This window comes from Mytilus californianus, unplaced genomic scaffold (genome assembly GCF_021869535.1).
Source record: "Mytilus californianus isolate M0D057914Y unplaced genomic scaffold, xbMytCali1.0.p SCAF_12, whole genome shotgun sequence".
In the NCBI taxonomy this organism is placed as follows: domain Eukaryota; kingdom Metazoa; phylum Mollusca; class Bivalvia; order Mytilida; family Mytilidae; genus Mytilus; species Mytilus californianus.
In genome coordinates this window covers 26980897-26997574 of record NW_026262604.1, presented here as the reverse complement: position 1 = coordinate 26997574, position 16678 = coordinate 26980897, and the positions used below count along the sequence as shown (strand labels likewise).

Here is a 16678-nt window from a genome sequence, read left to right as displayed (position 1 = left end):
GTTGTGTACATGCTGTAATTTCGTACAAATTATATTTTGTACAGGGTTTTTGTTCAATTTGTCAGTAATTTGACACACAACTTCTGTCATCAGGTAATACAAGTTTATCTCCAATAATTATCCAGTTCGATGTTTTACTCACAAATTTATATACTTCAACCTAACATTAAGGACTGTCCTCTATGTCATAAAACTACAAATAAGGACACCTGGTTGGTTTAGATTCTATTATTATTTTTTTTACTACTACCAAATTATATGTTCACAAAATATATTTTAGTGTTTTTATATAAACTTTGTGTCAATTCTTTGTGCCAGACTATAGCATATAACTGTGGAAATAAAACAGTAATAAGCTGAACCAAAACACTGTGCTTAATTTATCTGTTTACGTAAAGAGATTCACAAAATACTGATGACTTGTACAAAAATACTGTATAATTTGTACAATATTACAATTTGTACACTACATATATATAATGTGAATAAACTATGATGCTCAGGAGTCTGCCGATTTGACAAATAAAAGTGCCTCAGGGAATAATACGATTTATCCTTTACCTGTACGAAGTTACAAACGTCGGAAGAAATAGTCGATTGTTTTGATCGGTCAGATAAAATAGTCCTTCTCGCTATACCGATTGATTCTGCTTTCGAAATGGTAAATACATCAATAATGCTTTGATAACAAGTACTTGTTATATAGCCTTAGAAAATGCTATAGTAAATATAATGAATTCTGCCATTAGGAGAATATTAAGTCGGAACGTAATTTGTTTAGTGAATTTTAGTTTAAAGTGAAAAAATGATTGGACACATTCAACGTTAATAGGTTTCTGGTTCACTGTCTAGGCATTCATGAATTTTATTTCATAATTAAATAATTCGTGATCTAGTTTCTGATGAGTTTTGAAAAGCCGTTGCATTTTTTTGTAATTGATGTTAAGCCATTGCAGGGAAATGGATTTAAACGTGCCAATTAATCACTTCCGGGTTCAAGTTACAGTTTTCTTCTTAAAAACACATTAATATTGTAACTACTTTTTCATGCTGTCCGCTACAGAATAATATTGTTTAACCGCCTTATTATATTCATCAAACACCAATAAATTAATTTATACATTCAGTCAAATTTATACACACTTAGAAATTACTTTCGAACCACATCGTCACGACTAATTGAATATAATACTAAGTACTAGCAATGACAATTTTTTTCTGTCTACCTGTAGAAGTTGCTTATCAATCGTATACAATAAGATTTAATTTTCCGTCCAACGATTAGTGTCCTAAGTTTTCCAGCAGGACGTCAAATATTACATTCGTACTAACAGCATCTTAATTTTTAAGAAGTACCATAAAAGAATATAAAGTTTGGATACCGATTTACAATTCGAACACTTCGTACTAATAATGTCAAAAATATTTTCAACTTCCTGTGTGAAGTGGCTAAAAATAAATCATTGCCAACACACGAATGATTGGAATAGTAACGACGATGGTGGTTTTTAACGACCTTGACTTCTCATGAGGGACTTGCACGTTCTGCCAATGACCATTCGACGTTTACGATTATTTTATTAAATTCGTAAGAGGCGTATTGCATTACTTGTACATCGCAAAGCGGTAACTGACAAAATTATTTCTCCTCATTTTAATGAAAATGAATTTTATTATAGAAAATTAAATACAAATGATTTATATTAAGTGATGATAATTCGAAATAAAATAAGTTAATTTCAAGGAATCCTAAATTTTACTTTTAACCCGATCATATGCTTGTATGGTATAGGAATAGTTGTGCACACCACTTACAGGCTACCGGATAGAGGTGTCTGTGTCAGAAATGGTTTTCTAGATAATGTGGACTGTAAAATTTCACTGACTTGATAGACAACCAAGCCACCTTAGTTACCCTGATATTTGGGAGTAAAAAGGGGTCTGGTAAAGAACATTTGAACTTTAACTAAATAGAATTAAACCCTTAATTAATTCCGTAACCTAGACATATGTTGTTTACACAACAACTTTCTATCTGTACACTTGGCTTGGAGCTAAAATAAGTCAACACATAGTTTTTAAAATATAAGTTAATTGTGTAATATATTGATAAGAATTCTACTTTACAAAGAGAAATATAAAGTGACAAATTCCTAAAAAAAATAACTGCTATAATCCTTTTTCTCAAGTAAATTATATGGGAATATTTTACAATTATCTTTGAGAATTTTAACTAAATGAATTTCAAAAATAATTAAGAAAACACAAATTAAATATAAGACTTTAGGTATATCTTTTTATTTTTGCTGAAAACTATATTTTCACAAAATATTTGTTAGGTCTAAATTGACTATGACAACTCCCCCTACTTCAGCTGATTTCGTTTCGAAATTATGAACCTTGTACATCTGGAAAACACTAATATAAACGGTTCTATTTAGTGAAAAAAAGATCACATTATTCGGTTTTATACATCCTTGCAACTAGCTGTCAAATATTCGGCTTTCAGCGTTCCCGATGAAGGTAAATCCAGAAAAGCGCTTTGGACGCCTTTATTTATACGTGTTGTTTTCATTTTTATTAAACTTCACACATGAAAATATATACACATAAATACTAGTATACAAAAATATACAATCAATTGAGTCGTAAGTAATAAGGTCATCTAAAAATATTGCCCATTGCATCATTTGACAAAAAAAACTCGATTTATATCAGAAAAAAATGTATATCACATATAGCGATTATCGGAGATTAAACTTGCTGGGTTTAATACTAAATAGCAAATTATTGATGAGTTACTAGTACATACGCATTGAATGCTTGCATTAAAATCTTGTTGATCTTGCTGCGAGTGAAATATCCAATATTGACAGAAGTAGGTATTTGTACAGTTTTCATGGTTAATTTATTCTTATAACAAATGAGGAACATATAAAAAATAAGTTACTTCGAGGTAAGGCTGACACTGTAATGTCTTCCAATGAAGGTGTTGTAAAATCACAGTATGATGCACATACTGATAAGCTAATTATTGGAATAGTAACACCATCACCAACGGAAGTTATTTCTAAATAAACCTGAATACATTTGGAATTTCTTTTGCGATACAGGTATCAAACAAATACTGATAATAATATAAGTACAAAACAACTTAGTACAACCAAAGCATGAGGCCATGTAAATTCTGATGCCAGAAATTTCTCAACAGCATTGGTTGTAGGTGTTTCAGTAACTTTGTGGTAAATGAATGAGGATATGTTGTCTGATTTGCTTAAACAACTAAAATGGCAGTTGTCATTTGACGAAACTTCTAAAACATGAAAATAAGAAATAAACAATCAAAGTATGACTTAACATACAAAGGATTTTACAGAAAAAAATACGATAACAAGAAAACGAAAAAAAAAAACTTCCCAAAGAGAAAAAAAAAAAATGAAAGTACAAACAGAAACAAATTAAAAGGTGTAAGTAAAACAAAATGATATATAAAGCATTTGTCAAATTTTTCAATATTTTCGCAGAAAAAAAAGTACCATAAAAACAAAATGCTTACCTGAGCGAAACACTGCTTTAAAAATTTCAAGTTTGGTCTCAACTTGATAAGAGCATCTAATTCGTCTAACCCAAGACCGATCTGTTCTGCCGCCCAAACTTTGTTCTGAACTGCATTAGCCCTTTAGAATTTACACGCAGCTTAAAAAATAAAGATTTCCTGATCCATTTTGAATGAAAGTTTTCAAGAAATAAAAGTTTGTTATACAGTGGAAAAAGTAAATTCACTAAAATACCGAACTCGGAGGAAAATTCAAAACGGCAAGTCCCTAATCAAATGGCAAAATCAAAAGCTCAAACACATCAAACGAATGGACAACAACTGTCATATTCCTGACTTGTTACAGGCATTTTCCTATGTAGAAAATGGTGGATTAAACCTGGTTTTATAGCTAGCTAAACCTCTCACTATAGCATGGATTGCAACTACAGTTACCACTGTTACAGGTACAATGACTTTAAAATATATAAATATTCTTTCTCTGTTCATATTTATAATGATAATAGTGCTAAGTTTTATCTTACTAAGTTTGTCAATACATTACATATTTGGAGAAGATAATATGTATTCTAAGTTATCAGTCCGTGAAATTGAAGACATATTATAATCAATGTAACATTTTACAGTGTTTTCTATTTATAGGAAAATGTAAGTTAATAAAAGCCTTCATCAAAGAAAGAAAAGTTCGACACATGTATTAAAATGTCCTGGTTTTCTCTCATTGCTCATATTTGTTTACCCCTATTTAAAAAAAAAAATTCTCTTTCATCTTTCATGTAGTACATTTTCATATATTTATTTCAGTTTTGTTGGGTTTGTTGGTGTGTTTGTGTAAAAAGACTAGATGGTTTTGCAAGAGGGGTGGTAGGGGTCAAAATGTGGAAAGTGGCATCTTTCTTCCTATGCAGGAAGTCCCCAGTCATTTTAAAAATTATTAATTTTTTTCAACTGATTTAGGTCTTCCCTTTTCTTTCTTACAGTTATAACAATCGTATTGTTGATATCTATATGGATTTGGAGAAAAAAAAGGAAAGTTACAACTATAGATACAGATTTTGATGTGGTATATATTCAGACTTGGCAAAATTAAAAAAACTCCATTGAAATAACTGAATTTTAAGAATTTAAATTTCAGACTATTTAGAAGTCGTCCTTATAGTGCTGGTTACAATTATATACAGTGGGCGACAACTGTTAGAAATTATTCAGAGAAACCCTTTAATGCCACCCCTGCCACTCCCTCCTGCACAGCCAGTTCTACAACCAAACCCTCCTGCACAACCTGTTCAACAACCAAAGCCTCCTGCACAACCTGTTCAACAACCGAACCATCCTGTACGACAGCATAGACAGAGGAGAGCACTACAACCTATACCTCAGATAAGAAGGGGCAGCGTGTAAGAAGGCGTCCAGACAGATTTCAAATTTATGAACTGTAATTACAACAGGTTTATGTTTTAAATTGGAAAATTGTTGTTTTTTTTATATTTTTAATTGCTTACCTGTCATTTGCTACATTAACTATAACCTCCATTACCTGACGGCTAATACTGGTATCCATCCTTTTGTATATGGTAAAAAGACTTTCCAAAAACTGGTCGCCTCTCTTAAACAGGTGGAAGAACCACATGTGCCCCGGTGAATGAATTATACAGTGAAAAGTCTCAACTAATGAGTCTATGAAAAGTCTTTGAATGACTAGTGGAACACAGTCTATAAATTTATCCATTTCCTCCTTAAACATATTGCATGAATTACAAAGTTTGCATTGTTTCAATGCATCCAAGTGAAATGTGAAAGGAACAGACATTCTTAAAAAAAAATATTAATGGTTGTTTCAAAGTAAAATTAAAATTTGTCAAGTTATGACATCTTGGTTCCCATGTGAACATTTTTCTATATTAAATAAGATTTTCAAAGTAACAATCACCAAGGTTATCATCACTGTTATCTTAAAGGTAGATAAACAGATTCTACAAATATTAGTAGTATATGATTACTGAACACCCACAACTTTGGGGTCATAAAATATGGGAGGGTTACTTGGGGTCATAAAATATGGGATGGTTACTAAACACCCACACCCCCCACAACATTTGGGTCATAAAATATGAGATGATTACTGAATACCCACACCCCAACAACTTTGGGGTCATAAAATATGAGTTGATTACTGAACACCAACAACACCACAACTTTGGGGTCATAAAAAAAAAATGCATATATCGAAACACCCACAACTTTCAGCGCATGTCTTTTTTTTCTCAAAAATTGCTAAAAAATTTAAAATTTAAAAATTTTTGCTAAATTTCTGTCCCTATCCAATATACCCTCATTTCCCGTGGCAGTCTAAATTTCTCCGACCTTAATCCCTTAATCTATTACAGAACCCACCTATTGTATTTATTGTGAACTTGTTCTCGTCCTGAATATGCATGAAATATTTGCCACTGGACGTTAAGCAACCAACAATCAATCAATCAATCTTCTATTTCTCCTCTTCTGTTTCTTCTTCTTCTCTTTTTTTTCATTAGTTTGCTAAAAAAAAATTCATATACAATATTTAAACTCGTACAAAAAAGAATTTCCTTACTGTATATTTATCTCCACTTGTAAAAAGTTTGTTTTTCTTTTTATTTCTCAATGTTTTCTTTTTATTCTATTTCTCTTTACCCCCTTAAAAAAAGAAAGGAACAGCAACAACAACAAATGACTAAAATATCGATTTTATGATTTTAGTGAGTCCAAAATACTTTTCATGAATAACCTTCATTAGGAACATTCATCCTACGTACAAACATTGATTATCTAAGAGTTATGGGGATTGGGGGTTTTTGCACATGTGAAGAGTTACATATTCGACTGAGGGTCTAAAAAAAAAGGAAAAGAAAAAAACGAACCAACAATAAAAAAGTCATATGAATCAATACTTACCTACCTGAAGGTGGTGTCTTAAATATATTGTCCTCGTAGAATCCCTTTCCACGACTGTAAAAATAAAAAACAAGTTCTGAATATCTACAACTGGTTAATTTCCAAGTTTATTCTCGGAATGAAAATAAACTAAATACAACATTTTTTTTTATACCAACACGTTAACAAAGTGATCATTCTTTCTTTTATTTCTAGTTTTCAGTTTTTTGGAAGATAAAGTTGTATATAGTATTGTGTAAAATCATGAAAATAAGAAATAAACAATCAAAGTATGACTTAACATACAAAGGATTTTACAGAAAAAATACGATAACAAGAAAACGAAAAAAAAAAACTTCCCAAAGAGACAAAAAAAAAATGAAAGTACAAACAGAAACAAATTAAAAGGTGTAAGTAAAACAAAATGATATTTAAAGCATTTGTCAAATTTTTCAATATTTTCGCAGAAAAAAAAGTACCATAAAAACATAATGCTTACCTGAGCGAAACACTGCTTTAAAGATTTCAAGTTTGGTCTCACCTTGATAAGAGCATCTAATTCGTCTAACCCAAGACCGATCTGTTCTGCCGCCCAAACTTTGTTCTGAACTGCATTAGCCCTTTAGAATTTACACGCAGCTTAAACAATAAAGATTTCCTGATCCATTTTGAATGAAAGTTTTCAAGAAATAAAAGTTTGTTATACAGTGTAAAAAGTAAATTCACTAAAATACCGAACTCAGAGGAAAATTCAAAACGGCAAGTCCCTAATCAAATGGCAAAATCAAAAGCTCAAACACATCAAACGAATGGACAACAACTGTCATATTCCTGACCTGGTACAGGCATTTTCTTATGTAGAAAATGGTGGATTAAACCTGGTTTTATAGCTAGCTAAACCTCTCACTATAGCATGGATTGCAACTACAGTTACCACTGTTACAGGTACAATGACTTTAAAATATATAAATATTCTTTCTCTGTTCATATTTATAATGATAAAAGTTTGTCAATACATTACATATTTGGAGAAGATAATATGTATTCTAAGTTATCAGTCCGTGAAATTGAAGACATATTATAATCAATGTAACATTTTACAATGTTTTCTATTTATAGGAAAATGTAAGTTAATAAAAACCTTCATCAAAGAATGAAAAGTTCTACACATGTATTAAAATGTCCTGGTTTTCTCTCATTGCTCATATTTGTTTACCCCTATTTAAAAAAAAAAAATTCTCTTTCATCTTTCATGTAGTACATTTTCATATATTTATTTCAGTTTTGTTGGGTTTGTTGGTGTGTTTGTGTAAAAAGACTAGATGTTTTTGCAAGAGGGGTGGTAGGGGTCAAAATATGGAAAGTGGCATCTTTCTTCCTATGCAGGAAGTCCCCAGTCATTTTAAAAATTATAATTTTTTTTCCATTTTTTATGTTTTAAATTGGAAAATTGTTTTTTTTTTATATTTTTAATTGCTTACCTGTCATTTGCTACATTAACATATAACCTCCATTATCTGACGTCTAATACTGGTATCCATCCTTTTGCATATGGTAAAAAGACTCCAAAAACTGGTCGCCTCTCTTAAACAGGTGGAAGAACCACATGTGCCCCGGTGAATGAATAATACAGTGAAAAGTCTCAACTAATGAGTCTATGAAAAGTCTTTGAATGACTAGTGGAACACAGTCTATAAATTTATCCATTTCCTCCTTAAACATATTGCATGAATTACAAAGTTTGCATTGTTTCAATGCATCCAAGTGAAACGTGAAAGGTACAGACATTCTTAAAAAAAAATTATTAATGTTTGTTTCAAAGTAAAATTTAAAATACACGTTATAGAAATGATAATTCACCTGTCGAAGCATCTTGGGTAGTGTTGCAAGGTCCAATAACGTTCAGGTCACTTTGACCTTCATATTACGCTTCATTGACTCTGGTTAAGTTTATTGGTTATGTCCACATGGTATAGTAATGATACTTCAACCATGGAAGAGTCTTGGGTAGTGTTCCATGGTCCACTTCTTGGTTTTTGTTCATATCTCGGAACATAGACATGTTAAAGTAAGATAGCACCATAGCCCAATAAACACTCTGAACTATATATTATTACTTTTAATTGTCCTAGATTTTGTCTGGACTGGCTATACATTGACAGGGCTATAGCTATTTGTCTGTACTGGCATGACATTGACAGGGCTTTTTGTCTTGGTTTCCCCCTGATCCTCACTCTCTACATTGGACGTGTCTAAAACTAACTTCGACTTCTACTATAGGGGGTTCTTGGACCCCCCAAAATAAAATTAAGACCCCCAAGTTATATCATCTTACATAATCTCAAATGACATAATATGACATAATATGACATAAAATGATATAATATAGGGGTCATAAATAAATTATATGAATTAAAACACCCATTATGACAACTTATGACACCCACTTCTAACCTATCATGACGTCAAACCTATCATGACGTCATAATGCCATACATTTTTATAGCACCCATACATTTTAATGCTGACTCATCCTTTTATAACACCTAATGACAGATTTTTTTTCGCTTGTGAAACAGGTGATTAATTTTAACACTGACAATGATTAAACACTGTGTAGGCGACAAAATCATGAATCAATGATGATTGCAATCTTTATAAAATAAATGACTAAATACAATATTATTCTTAATTTATTGATATGTTCAATTACTAAACATTTTTTGTACTTTAAGGTACAACAGGCGATTTTCTATCTTATCACCATCTTTAATTTCTTTCTCCAATTTTTTTTCAGTTCTTTTAAATATGATGTTGTGGTAGTTCATTTTCACTTGCAAGTTCATTATCTTTTTATTGGTTATTCTGTCCACCTTTTCCAAATAAGTAATCTCATCTTGTTCATTTGATCTGAAAAATTATTTTAATATTTATGTTAAAAGGTATCTAAAACATGACAATGAAAATCACCTCTCTCTCTCTCTCTCTCTCAAATTTTTAATTCGATAAATTAATCCAACAATATTGTAAAACATAAAAAAAAAAAAAAACTTACATTTGTTGGGTATGAGGGTGTTGTTTCGTCCTAATCTCCACGGATGGAGCAAGTGGAGGTGGAGCAGTGTATCTAAATAATAAATATAAATAAATATATAATCCCAGCGAGGGAAGAACATAACATCATGTATCTTTTGGAAAATATTGTTTGTGCTGTATTTAGACCCCTCTAACATGAAATTTAATTGTTTTGCATGCACACGTATAAAAATTGCGGTTTTTATCCAACCCAATCATAGGTTTGAACGTTGTTTTCAATTTAGACTTGTATGTATATATATGTATATATGAGTATATTTAAATCACGACTGAATACAAAGTATGCATTTTTTATTGTGTGATAATGACGTTCCGTACTTCTATATATAGACTAAGTGTAATACGATTTATCTCCTTTAATATATACAATTTATGTAGGTGTATATGATTATTTTGTGGTTTGTAACTGCTGTAATGCCCAATGATGCCCAATCCTATCAGCAATCATACCATATCTCATTAATTTGATAAATTAATCCAACAATATTGTAAAACATAAAAAAAAAGAATAAACTTACATTTGTTAGATATGTGGGTATGTTTCCGTCTTGATCTCCACGGATGGAGCAAGTGGAGGTGGAGCAGTGTATCTAAATATTAAATATAAATAAATCCTATATAATCCCGGCGAGGGAAGAACAAAAAGTTGCCACCACAAATTTGCATATTTATCATTATTTTGCTGACATTAGAGGAATCATGAATATTATATATATATTACACGGGAAGTAAAGGAGAAGTTTTTTTATTTCAAAATTAAAATCACGACTGAATACAAAGTATGCATTTTCTATTGTGTGATAATGACGTTCCGTACTTCTATATATAGACTAAGTGTAATTCGATTTATCTCCCTTAATATACTCAACAACTATGACGTTACATACCTACCGTTACATAGTTACGTTGTATAGTTTCACCTGAAGATTGTTTTAAAAAAAAACATGAAAGTACTTGTGAAGTAAAACTATTTATACAGGAAATGTTGGATTTAATAGTAATCAATATATATTTCTATACACAAGAACTTATTGCATCTCCTTATTGCTTATATATTAATTTAACTTGTGACAATATATGTGAAACATAAAACTATAAAACTTACATTTTAGTGATGCTAGGTTTGGTTTCCATTCTATCCTTTTGTAGGTTATCAAGATTAAATATAGAGTACCACCATTAGCAATATATCTATATATTTATATATAAAAATGTCCTGTTTTTAAACAACTGTCTAAATTAATATTATATGTTGTTTAGTTTAAGGATAAATTCCAATGTCAGCTTGTAAACGTATTTTTAATTTTAAAATCCTTAAGGCATCCATTATTAATCAATTTTTGTGAAGTTTTAGTCAGATAAATTTCATCAATGAAATATGGTATTAATTTTACATGAGATTAATTAAAACAATCATTGTTTTAGTCTTCAGGGTACAAAAGCAATATGTTACCATTTCAAGACAACAATTTAAAAGTGCAACGACACAATTTTTAACAAAAACAATTATTATTCAATAAGTAATTAAGTTTTTATGAAATTGTTCTCATTTTAATAGTAATTGTTTAACGAATTTATTGAAAATACATGGACCATTTGTGTCTGAAATAAGAGATTATCTTATCTTATCTTAATAGGATTCCAATACAATAGGATCGAACAATCTAATTTATATGTGGCGAATAGGCCAGGGTCGAAAGATTATCGTTCCACAGGTACGCATGAGCGGCCATTTGCAGAAAATATGAAGACGTTTTTAGCGGTGATTGTTTTTACTTTGTATTTTTTGATGTACACAGATGCTTGTTTGCCATGTACAAAATTTGGAATCACGACAGAGTGTCTATGTGAAGAAGGAATATGTTTACACATTGAAGATGACAACATATACCTTGTCAAAATGACTGGATCGTGTAACTGTAATGTTACGTATATATCCAAATAATTCTTATATGATTTGCATATCTATAAATACTTGAAACGGATTGGTTAATTAGAATTTTTTACCTTGGTTTACACTTCGATAAACCATGTTTCTGAAACTACTTTCGTACCATCTATTCATGCGCGATACACATGCATATGCAGGGAGTCCGGGATTTTCAGCAAATTGAGATTGAAAAACAAAAACATAACAGTTTTTTTCTATTTCAATGCATATGTAACAAAAAAAAATATTGCATTAAAGCTCTGAAAATGCATAAAATTAAAATTCATGAAAAATTCCGCGAAATTTCATGAATGATTTAGCGCATTTACGTCATGGCAAAACACGACGTCATACAAATGAAAACTTTCAAGCGAAAGATTATTTCGTTACTTGTACGCTTCAAATTCGGATAATATCTCATTAAAATACAGTTTTTGAGGTAGGTGCTATTTCATTTTAGATTCTGTTGCATTTATCGAACATGTACGGATATTAGAAATTCAATATGGCGACTAACTCCTTAGTTACGACATGTGCATTTGATGGTAGTAGCCATCAAACAAAAAATCTTAACTAAAAATCGCGAATGTTTGACTGAAGAATTATAAGGATTAAACACATTTTTTCTAGAGGTTATTGATGTGTAAACCGGGGCTCTTACTCACAAACTTAACATAAAAGTCCTTCGGACTTTTATTCAGTTTGTGAGTTAATCGCCCCGGTTTACACATCAATAACCTCTAGAAAAAATGTGTTTAATCCTATAGAAACCCCCACGGGTCCAAAATAGGAACGATGCATCTTGTTCCTGGACATGTTCAAGTTTTCTTTGTTGCAAGTTTTTATAGAAACTATACCAATATATTATCTAACACTCCTCTGATTATAATAATGTTTTTAAATCTTACATGTAATATAACATATGTTTATTTCAAATACAGTTACGTTAATTTTGTCATCCATTATATAATTTCTTGTCCCGCTTTTTGTCCTACATACAGAAAATGTAGATGCAAACTATTTCATGATTGTGGTTGATTCTGCATATACACATTCTAATAGCTGTAATTACAGTTAATGATAAATGTAAATTTCAATCAGTGATAGTGTGTGTGTGTGTGTGTGTGTGTGTGTGTGTGTGTGTGTGAAACAGAATTGGAAAGTATCAAGGATATTGTGTTAATAGAAAAAAAGAAAGAAAAAACTGTCAATACATCATAAAGTATTCCTTCAAAATACAACATTTACAAAAATATGAATGAAATCTTGTGTTTATTTTACAGTTCCCAATAATGCAACAGTTACAACCAAAATAAATCTGTTACTTACCACACTGACAACAGGTGCAGTACCTCAAAAGACAGAAGCTACAACAGAAAAGACACCAATAACAACAGGAGTAACAACATCAACTATCACCATAGGAGAAGCAACAGACACAACACAGACAATATCCATGACAGTAACAACAACAGATATAAATTCTACCATTACAGGTACAAAAAAAAAAAAAAAATTGTATTACCTTTTTTGTACATTAAATTTTGTTGTGTAAAAAATAGATGTAGATCAAGATTTTTGTTTGATTTATGAAATACATTGTTGAAGTGAGCCAAGTTTGTAATGTCCATTGGCCAATATTTCAAAGATTTTAAGGACAGTGTCACATTATAAACTTTATCTTTCCTGTACCTTTTTTTTCAGAGTTCACCTCTATAATTTGAAAAGTAACTTGATCTAAAAGGTGTTTCATTGAGCAAATATTTATATAAATGCCCCAAAAAAAAAGTGTACAAAACAACACCAATATATATAAATATAAAAAAAGGAAACATTAAATATAAATATCTATGAATATTTTGGATAACAGATATCCTTTATCAGTATGATAATGATGTAAATTGAATCATATCAATCTATTCTGATTTAACTATAATAATTAATTTTTTTTTTATAGGATTGTGGATTTGGGCTGTAGTTTCCAGTGTATTCACTGTAGCTGCCTTAATGAAACTTATTCTTCAACTGCGAAAACAACAGAACCAATACTTACCACTACTTAGAAGCCTTAATTCTACCACAAATTCACATCTTTATAGCCAGACCATGCAGTCCTCATATTTAAGTATGGAATCATCCCAAACACCATCAGCACAGGGAAATATTAGCACGCCTGAACCATTCAATCGTAGCATCTACACGCCACCACAGTCATCAAGCCCAAAACATGATACACTACCATCACCACCTCCAGCATTTCATATCAATGACCAAGAGGAATCACCTGAACCTTCTGCATCACCAATTGAATTGATGTCAATATCTCCCATTGCCAGTAGAACAAGAACCAAAACAAAAAAAAAGATCATGTTTGAGGAAATTAATTTGTAAAAAAAAATTACTTGGACATTTTGAATCAAAGTCAGAAAAAAAAAATCATAACTATTGAATTAATTATTATGTCTTTCGATAAAAAAAAGACCATAATTGTCTTAATATTTTGTAGTGTATCAGTTTGTTCAAGAAAGAAAAATAGCAACAACAAAAAATCAGAAATACTACTACTCTGGAATTGGTAAATGTAAAATTTGGAAAAACACCATTATTACAAAATAATAAGAGATAATAAAGATGTGTTTAAATGTATATTCCAGTAAATGTTTATAAATATTTTGTTTGTTTTACATATAAAGAATCTCAATCTATGCAATATTAGTATATATATTTTTTAACTGTGCACATGTGTTCATATACAATTATTTAGAAGTAGTTTTTAATCCCTGCATTTTTTTAGATTGGTTTTATACCTATGAAATTGTTTAATTTAAAATACCTCCTTTAAAAAATTATGATATTGTTATGTTTTTATCAAATTTTATTCAACTTCCTGATGTATTTTTTGACAAAAATCCAAATGTGAAGTGTTGTTATAGAAAAGCTGAAATACCTCCCTTTAAAAAGATTTATGATGTTTATATATATATATATATATTCAAATTTTATACAGTTATTGTTGAAACTACTGCATTTCATACTACAAATTCCAAACAAGTTGTTTTATTGTCATTTTTTATATTCATGAAGGTTTAGACTACACATTCCAAATAGGCTGTTTTGTTGTCAATTTTTATTTTCATGAATGTTTAGACTACAATTCCAAATAGGTTGTTTTGTTGTCAATTTTTATGTCCATGAAGGTTTAGCCTACAATTCCAAATAGGTTGTTTTGTTGTCAATTTTTATATTCATGAAGGTTTAGACTACAAATTCTAAATAGGTTTGTTTTATTGTCAACTTTTATATTCATTAGGGTTTAGAAAAGCATGTCTGTCATTATTATTAGATTAGATTTACAGTAGATGTAGCATTTTTCCCATTGTTGAATCTAGATTTTTGTTGTAGTTGATTTTTTTGTTTTAATTTAGATATGCAGTTTAGAAAAAAAAATGTCAGTCATTTTTACTAGATTTAATTTACAGTAGATGTAGTTATTTTTTTTACATTGTTAAATCTAAATTTTTGTTTTTAATTTAGATATTCAATTGTGTGTATTAACTAGTCATTTTGTATTTGTGCCAATGAATTTTATTTACAAAACACTCAATATATGTGCCATTAATAGCATTATTACAATACATCATAAATTAGGTAAACTTATAGAAATCTTAAAACATGCATACCCCCCTTTTTACTTTTTCATAAATATCACATATCATGTTTATATGTGCCTATAAACTGTGATAAATTTATTTTAAATACAACACTAAATAGCTGTATTGTTTGCTCATTATATGTGACCATATTATGTAGTTCTACTTATTATTTTAAAAAAAATAATACTTATGGTGCTTATTTGAACAATACTCTTTTTTTTTTAATATTTGTTATAGATGCATTTCTTTATAATGTAGATCATTGATAAATTTTTTTATTGTCTAGTTTTATACTTATGATGTTATTATTATTATGTTTTTATAAAATTTTATATACCATTATTATTAAACTACCTCATTTCATTGCTGATGGTTTTTTTGGACAAAAATTCAAATGCAAAGTGTTGTTGCCACTTCTGTTATATAAAATTTATACACTGTTATTGTTTAAACTACTGCATTTTATACAGATTATGACATTATGTACCTTATTTAATTCCTCTGATGTTTTTACTACAAATTCCAGATGTGAAATGTTTTTGAAAGAACCGAAATATATCCCATATCAAGAACACTTTGATATCATTGTTTTTGTTTGAATGTTTTAATACACTATTAATGTTAAACTACTACATTTTAATCCAAATGCTTTCATACAGAAATCCAAATCCAAATCTGGTGTTGATTTAATATGATCATTTTAAATACTTTTTTTTGTTTTTGTTGTTGTTGTATATTTTGTTATAATTACTGTTTCAAATAATAAAAATGTTTATTAAATGTTTTTCTTTTCACTAAGCAGCTGTTGATGTCAGGGGAGGAGGGTCTTAATTTGTGGTAAAAAAGGTTTAGATTTTTTTTGTATGAGATATGAAGGGAGTAAATGTACATGAGACAAAATACACAATAAATACAGGAAAAAAACAAAACACTGAAACAATGTCTTTATTGTAATTCTATTACAGTCACCATGAGGCCTAACAATGAGCATTTACACTTTTATGATGGTACATCTTTGCATGTACAATATCATGACAAAACCAATGTGTCTTGCAATGTCCTTTGTTAGATTTTTTTTTTTTTTTTTTAACTAACCAGTTTGAAATAAACTCCAACATATTGACTTTAAATTCTATTATTTTTTTTTCTTGCTGACAAACATGAGTGGGCGTATGAGATCAAAATTCAACATTAATGAAAGAAAAAAGAGTGACTCTTATTACACCTTAGTAAAGCACAAAGAAGATATGATAGGGAAATATAAATATTAATCAGTCAGTCCACCCATATAAACAGGCTTTAGGTACAAACTAGACTGTTGTTCACTTTAGACCTTTTTTTTTTGAAAACATAGACAACAAAAATACCACATTAATACACGTGATGTCATTACTTGTGTCCTTAATAATAACATTAGTAACATTTTTTTTTTATCATAGTGAATTAGAGTTTTGTTCAGGACACATCAAAATGGAAAAAATTGTTGAAGAGGAAACTGACAGTTTGGCCATTCCTATGGCATACTCACAC

General features: G+C 29.8%; 3 long non-coding RNA genes across 3 annotated transcripts; 1 reads left to right on the top strand and 2 right to left on the bottom strand.

Annotated features, from left to right (window-relative positions):
• Window positions 1-4117: 4117 nt before the first annotated feature.
• LOC127721624 (uncharacterized) lies at window positions 4118-9784 on the bottom strand. The gene is made up of 3 exons (XR_007991363.1): window positions 9525-9784; window positions 7611-9379; window positions 4118-4220 (listed from the first exon to the last, which is right to left on the bottom strand). It is a non-coding gene; the product is annotated as an uncharacterized LOC127721624 (long non-coding RNA).
• Window positions 9785-12778: 2994 nt separating this feature from the next.
• Window positions 12779-13885, bottom strand: LOC127721629 (uncharacterized). The gene is made up of 2 exons (XR_007991367.1): window positions 13549-13885; window positions 12779-12862 (listed from the first exon to the last, which is right to left on the bottom strand). It is a non-coding gene; the product is annotated as an uncharacterized LOC127721629 (long non-coding RNA).
• Window positions 13886-14555: 670 nt separating this feature from the next.
• Window positions 14556-15928, top strand: LOC127721626 (uncharacterized). The gene is made up of 2 exons (XR_007991365.1): window positions 14556-14659; window positions 14716-15928. It is a non-coding gene; the product is annotated as an uncharacterized LOC127721626 (long non-coding RNA).
• Window positions 15929-16678: the final 750 nt, after the last annotated feature.